This window comes from Triticum urartu, chromosome 7 (assembly GCF_003073215.2).
Source record: "Triticum urartu cultivar G1812 chromosome 7, Tu2.1, whole genome shotgun sequence".
NCBI lineage: Eukaryota > Viridiplantae > Streptophyta > Magnoliopsida > Poales > Poaceae > Triticum > Triticum urartu.
The window spans coordinates 589,011,904-589,019,286 of NC_053028.1; the positions used below are offsets into that span (position 1 = coordinate 589,011,904).

The 7,383-nt window shown below is 40.1% G+C and overlaps 1 pseudogene; it reads left to right on the forward strand.

Moving 5' to 3' along the window:
* Positions 1-611, forward strand: part of LOC125519121 — a 44,111-nt pseudogene extending 43,500 nt beyond the window's left edge.
* The last annotated feature ends 6,772 nt before the right edge of the window (positions 612-7,383 follow it).

Here is a 7,383-nt window from a genome sequence, read left to right on the forward strand (position 1 = left end):
GGCTTATGTGATGTGTATTACCGAGAGGGCCCAGAGATACCTCTCCGACAATCGGAGTGACAAATGCTAATCTCGAAATACGCCAACCCAACATCTACCTTTGGAGACACCTGTAATGCTCCTTTATAAGCACCCAGTTACGTTGCGACGTTTGGTAGCACCCAAAGTGTTCCTCCGGTAAACGGGAGTTGCATAATCTCATAGTCAAAGGAACACGTATAAGTCATGAAGAAAGCAATAGCATCATACTAAAAACGATCGGGTGCTAAGCTAATGGAATGGGTCATGTCAATTAGATCATTCAACTAATGATGTGACCTCGTTAATCAAATAACAACTCATTGTTCATGGTCAGGAAACATAACCATCTTTGATTAACGAGCTAGTCAAGTAGAGGCATACTAGTGACACTTTGTTTGTCTATGTATTCACACATGTATTATGTTTCCGGTTAATACAATTCTAGCATGAATAATAAACATTTATCATGATTATAAGGAAATAAATAATAACTTTATTATTGCCTCTAGGGCATATTTCCTTCAATGACTACGACATGCCTTTCTCGGCCCGCCGGAAGAGGGGTAACTGAAGAACTATTTTTATCTTAATAATAATAAGACTAGTGAACCATATAAGCAATAAGGGTTCTTGACGAGAAATACCTGGGAGATATACGGGAGTGCTGCTGATGCTCGAACATGTTTCCGGTGCTCTATGCCAGTTGGTTAAACCCATTCACTAAGTGGTCGTGTTATGACACATATAAGCTTCCACACTTTTACAAATTATATCTTTCTCTGTGATGCATCATGACCTGATAATTCCGTATGTTTGTTAGTTCTATCTAGTCTACGGTTTTTGTTCTTCGAACGAAGAAGCACCAACCTCCCAAGTTCATCACTTGTTCTCTCTCCCTATCTGCAAAACAAAGAACTACTAACATTTTCAAGATTCCTTTTGCCAGGATCCTTTGATTCAACCCAATTTCATAGGTTTATATTGGAGGATTTGAGTCCTTAGAACATGTGTAGTTTGTTTGATTTCAATCGCGTGATTTGAATTCATAGAAAATTTCCGTAAGGTTTATTTGCACTCGGTTTGGAGGAAAGTGTTCATCCACTTGTACAACTCTTCTATTTTCCCTGGTTTTCAAACACTCATTGGTACTGAAGTTTTTACATCTTATAAGATGACTTGGAATCCTTATGATTTTTTTCTTTGTTTGCTTTGATTTATATGTCAAAATCATTTTAGGATTTTTCTCGAAGGATCCCTTTACACCAGGCTTCCTCGATTCAACCGATTTCCGTAGGATTTTTTTGGGAGAATTTGAATCTTAAAAAAAATCATGTTTAATATGTTAGATTTGCATTGCATGATTTGGACTCGTAGAAAAATTCCATAAGTATTTCTTTACACACTATTTTATAGGAAAAATTTCATCTAGTAACACAATGCTTCTGTTTCTTCGAGTGGTCTTCACAGACTCATTGGTAGTGAACTTTTTAGATCCTATAAGATTCATGAATACGTGTATGTTCTACCTCAAAAAAAGTGTGATATTCCCTTTATGCGTTTTTCATGTTCCTGTATTGTAGAAATAATGTAAATCTTGTGCAACTTTGTATCAAATCCAAATGGTGTACCTATTACTTATGGGTATTTATTTATATTTTCTAATATTCTAAATATATTACAAGAAGTATCTACATAAAAAATGAAAAGTGTCAATCATGCATTTGAAAATGTCAAACATGTATAGAAAATTGTTAATCATATGTATGGAAAATGTTTGTGACATTTAAAAAAGTCACGTGTTATTAAAAAATGCAAGTGACATTTTAAAATGTAAAAAATAATGTAATTCGTAAATAATTTTTTTGTACATTCAAAAAGCTATAACTTACATTTCAAAAAGTGCTCACGAGTTTGAAATTTTTGATTGTTACATTTAAAAAACATTGTATACAATGAAACAATGTTTGCATTATATAATTTTTATAGAATTTAGAAAATGTACATGGAATTTTAAAGGAAAATCCCCATGCTTAAAAAAGTGTATGTGACATTTTAAAATGTTTATACAAGTACACAAATGTTCTATGTTAAAAAAGGTTTATTTCCATTAAAAATGTATGTGAAATTTTGAAGAAATATTCACGCGTTTCCAAAAAATGTCATGAATTAAAAAAAACTATTTATACAATGTAAAAAATGATCATGTTGGTAGGAAAATGTTTACTACAATTAAAAAGTACAACATGTATTTGAAAAATGTTACCATGTATTCAAAAAAGTGTTCAAAACATGTATTTTTTTAAATCATATGATGTATTTGAAAAATGTCTAACGTGTATCTTCGAAATGTTAGGCAAACTCAAAACTCGCAATAGTAGCATAATGACATTATGCTTAATTCCTACTGCTTGAATAAAAGTGGAATTGGCGATATTCAATCTAATCATAGACAAACTTAGTGATAGTGGAAACACTAGCACCTAGATCACATAAAGCGCTAAATTTATTCAAACCAATCCCAATATATATAGTAGGCTCAAGAACCTCTTCTTGCTTAGCTGGCAACTTACTATACAACTTCTTTCTTTCATCATCTAGCTCATGTACCTTGGTTGCAACATGATCAACAAAGACATTATATGCCTTATCATTTGTTACCTCGGGTAATGGGTGCTTCATTGCTATCATCTTCATGAAGTCTGCAATGGTATACGTGTATTCTGGCATATGGCTTTTATCAGGCTCATCTGCATTTCCTTCATCATTTCTCATCATTTTGACATCTTCAACCAGGTTAGGTTTCAGTTTACCTACAAACTTGGCTAGGATTAAAGTTTGTCTCTCTGCAATTTTAGTCACTTGTGCTTCCATATTCTTGGTCCTTCCATCAAGAATCTGCACATCATTTGTTAGTCCAACAATCTTACCGATCAGCTGACCAAGTAAGTTATCCTGATCTTCAGGATATTTTTGAAGGTGTCATTCTACTCATTTTGGCTAGCAATAAAAAAATCAGAGTGTCTTCAAGAGTATTTCTATTTCTACTGCTGGCTCAAGTGAAATTGTTGGGTGCTCCACTATTATTAGGATAAGGTAGTGTAGGAGCATACCCATTATATCGTTGGGATTATAGCTATTGTGAGCAATGAAATTAACATCATTCACTTTTTTACCAGTGATGTCATTCACGTGTACCTCTTCATTATAGCTATCGTTGAGTTTATCAAGTTTATCGATCAACTCCGTACTCTTTTCTTCAGCTGCATTGACTCTTTTGGTGTTAGTTATTTCAACATGCCATTGGGCATGGTTCTCTTTATATCATCAAGTAGCTTCTTGAAATCATCTATGGGCTTACCCATAATAGTTCCTCATGCAGCTGTTGCTACTTGTGAGCTGCGTTGGGATTTCCCCGAAGAGGAGAGGATGATGCAGTAAAGTAGATATAAGTATTTCCCTCAGTTATGAAACCAAGGTTATCAATCTAGTAGGTAAACCAAGCAACACTATGTAAACAACACCTATACACAAACAACAAATACTTGCAACCCAACGCGTAGAGAGGTTGTCAATCCCTTAACGTTTATGAGCAAGATTAAATTGTATAGGTTTTGATAGATAGATCTAACTAAAATACAAAATAAAAAAATAAAAATTGTAGCAAGGTATTTTTTGTTTTAATATATGATAAAAAATTAACCCAGGGGCATAGTTCTCACTAGAGGCTTCTCTCAAGAAAATAGCATACGATGTGTAAACAAATTACTGTTGGGCAATTGACAGAAAAGTAAATAATTATGACGATAACCAAGGCAATGATCATGTATATAGGCATCATGACCAAGATTAGTAGACCGACTCCTGCCTCCATCTACTACTATTACTCCACACATTGACCGTTATCTAGCATGCATCTAGTGTAGTAAGTTCATTGAAAAATGGAGTAATGCTTTAAGCAAAATGATATTATGTAGACAAGCTAAATTCATGTATGAATAAACCACATATTTTTATCCTTAATAGCAATGATACATACGTGTCATGCCCCTTTCTGTCACTGGGATTGAGCACCGCAAGATCAGATCCATTACAAAGCACCTCATCCCATGACAAGATAAATAAATCTAGTTGGCCAAACCAAACCAATAAATCAGAGAAGAAATACAAAGCTACAATAATCATGCATTTAAAAAACATTGTATACAATGAAAAAATGTCTGCATGATAGTTTTTTTTACAGAATTTAGAAAATGTACATGACATTTTAAATAAAAATACCCGTGATTAAAAAAAGTGTGTGTGACATTTAAAAAATATTTATACAAGTACACAAATGTTCTTGTAGGTTTATACAAGTACACAAATGTTCTTGTAGATTTGATCATCAGCTCACAATTCATCGGATCCCAACAAACACATTTGTTGGGGATATAACTCCGAGGTGTGACCCGCCCAGGAGGGGCCGGGTTACACCGTTGGCGGCTTAATATGAAGAAGGCCCAAGAAGGTCCAAGAAGACGAAGCATAAAGATAGGTGGTGGCTTAAGAGGCGCGCCTAGTGGAGGCCCAAGACGTGAAGGTGTTAGCCGCCCGATGGTGACTTGCCTGGTAAGGCAAGGGGACTTAGAAACCGAGCTGGTCACATTGTGTGATCCATCTTGGACTCTTGTAAGCCTCGGAGCCTCGACCTGTGTATATAAAGGCGAGACCCGGGGGCGGTTAACTCAAGAAATAACTGGTCGATACCTAGGTCAAGCATAATCGCTCCCTTGTAATCGAGACTCAAGCAATACAACTAGAAGCAAGACATAGGCTTTTACCTCGTTGTGAGGGGCCGAACCTGGGTAAACCTCTGTGTCCCTTGTCCCATTCAACCCCTTCGAGCTAACCTACATTGTGATGGCTCCACACCTAAGTCCTTTCACAAGGGCACCTACCGTGTTAAATCCACGATAGTTGGTGCCCACCATGGGGCCAGAGCATGGTGGTTTCGAGTTCTTGAAGGGCAACTTCTTAGGGATCGAAGGATACGTCGTGGGCCAGATGACTACGAGTCATCATGGCTAGATCTACATCGGCGCGTTGGCTGGGGCCCTGAGGCCGACTCAATCGAGTACGGGTACTGGGTCCCCTTTGGAGGAATTCACATCTTCATCGGCAAGATCGGCGAGTCAGAGCCTGATCCGGACACCTGCACGGACATCATCGAGACGGCTCAGCGCGCGTGACCTGCCAGGGGTCAACCCGGCCAGAAGCACATTTTTGTTGGCTTTGTTAATGGGGCGGATATTTAGGAAGGTTCTGCATCTGGTGGAGAGACGACCATCTATTCAGGTGATGAGTCATCGGCCAGAGAAACCTATCAGCTTCAGGATGGCGGGCTTGGGGGCTATTCCGGTGGTGACAGTATTCCGGACCCTTATGAGCTTCCGAGCAGGGCTGCTATTTTTATGGCTGGTACACAACCAATGGTAAACTCATCAACATCTGCTGCTATGACATCCGGTTCAACTACTGCTGCAACAGCTGGGGCGAGCGGCTCTGTTCAACCGCCAACTCAGGTTTTATCTGAGCTCTTGGGCACCCTGACGTCTCTGTCAGCCACAGAGGTGACTCCAGTGAATGAAGCACAACATAATGTAGAAGTTGCAAAGGTGCGAGATGAGGTGGCCAAAGCCCAAGAGGATCTTAATGCAGAGAACGCCAGGATGACGACGAAGCGAGCTTCGATGGATGCCGAGTCACAACGGATAAGGGCAGAAGCTTTCCACCTAAGTCTAGATCAGAATGCATCCAATGTTGTTCTTCAAAGAAGGCACCAGAGCCACCTAGCTTCGCAGTTTGAGGGGTGGAATCTTTTTAACACACCCGGGACAGGAACGAGTAACCCTCCTGTTGTAACCCGGGCTGCTGAGGCGCCAGGGACCAGAGTGGTGGCCCAGCCTCATGTGTCACACCCGCCTCGTATGGTTCTTACCCCACCTCAACGGGTTCCAACACCCTCTGGCCATTATTCTAACCCAGTGGATAACACGATAGCAGCGGCTACATGACTGGCGGCTATCTCGATTGAGGGTGAGTCTCCAGTGGCGATAGAGACCCGGAACGTGGTGGAGCTTCTTTAGATGGCTGTGGCATAGCAGGCGGCTTATTCATACAGCCATGAGCGTGTTCACTCAACTCCCCGCCCAAGCCAAAGCTACAGCAGGCATATTGAATCGCCGACGGTTTCCAGCAGCGAGTGGCGTTGTAATCCGCCTCGTAATGATGACCCGCCCCATGGACATAACCCGCCCCGTGATGATAATAATGCTCAGGCCCTTCTAGAACAGGCTAGAACCCGTCGTGAGGCGGAATTGGTGGATCAATTGGGGGCTCATCAACAATTTCCATTAAACCCTTCAACATCTTGAAAGTGCATTATATCGACTAGAGGGGGGTGAATAGGCGATTTTTACAAATTCGTCACTAAGGAATTTCAGGGTGAGGAAATCCCTAAGTCACAAACAACTAGCAGCGGAATAAGTACTCAAATGCAAGCGTAACAGAGCAGTAGCACATTCATCATGATGAAATGAGAACAAGCACAAAGTACAAGTAGCATAATCACAGAATAAGTAGGCTGAAGACAAACTGATTGAAGAAATAGGATTGAGGAAATTGAGAAAGTCTTCAGTCAAAGTCTTCAAATAGTAATGATCAATTACTTCTACACAAACATGAGGAAATGAAAGGGTTGAGGAAATAGAACCGGTAGCTCGGTGAAGACAGTGATTTGGTAGACTAGTTCCAACTACTGTGACAGTCGTACGTCTGGTTGTAGCGGCTGGGTATTTAAACCTGAGGACACATAGTGCTGGACACATAGTCCTCACTGTATTCTCCTTGAGCTAAGGTCACACAGACCTCGCCCAATCACTCGTGGTAAGTCTTCAGCTGACTTCCAAACCTTCACAGACTCGGTCACTCAGCGATCCACAATTTCCTCTTGGATGCTCTAGACCATGACGCCTAACCATCTAGAGGATGCACATTCCTCAAAGGTAACAAGCTTTGGTTCGACACAAGAACAATCTCTTTAGTGATGCTCAATCACTTTGGGTTTATAGGTGTTTGGGTTTGTTTTTGGGGTTTTTCCTCACTTGATGATTTTCTCTCAAAGTTCTCGGAGGATGGGATGCTCTCAATGACAAGTGTCAGTTTCCCGCGGAGCAGCCAACCAGCTAGTGGTTGTAGGGGGAGGCTATTTATAGCCTAGGGAGTAGCCCGACATGATAAGACATAAATGCCCTTCAATCATATGACTATTAGGTGGGTACATATTTTGGGACAACTGGCGCATAGCATAGCAACGGTCGGAAA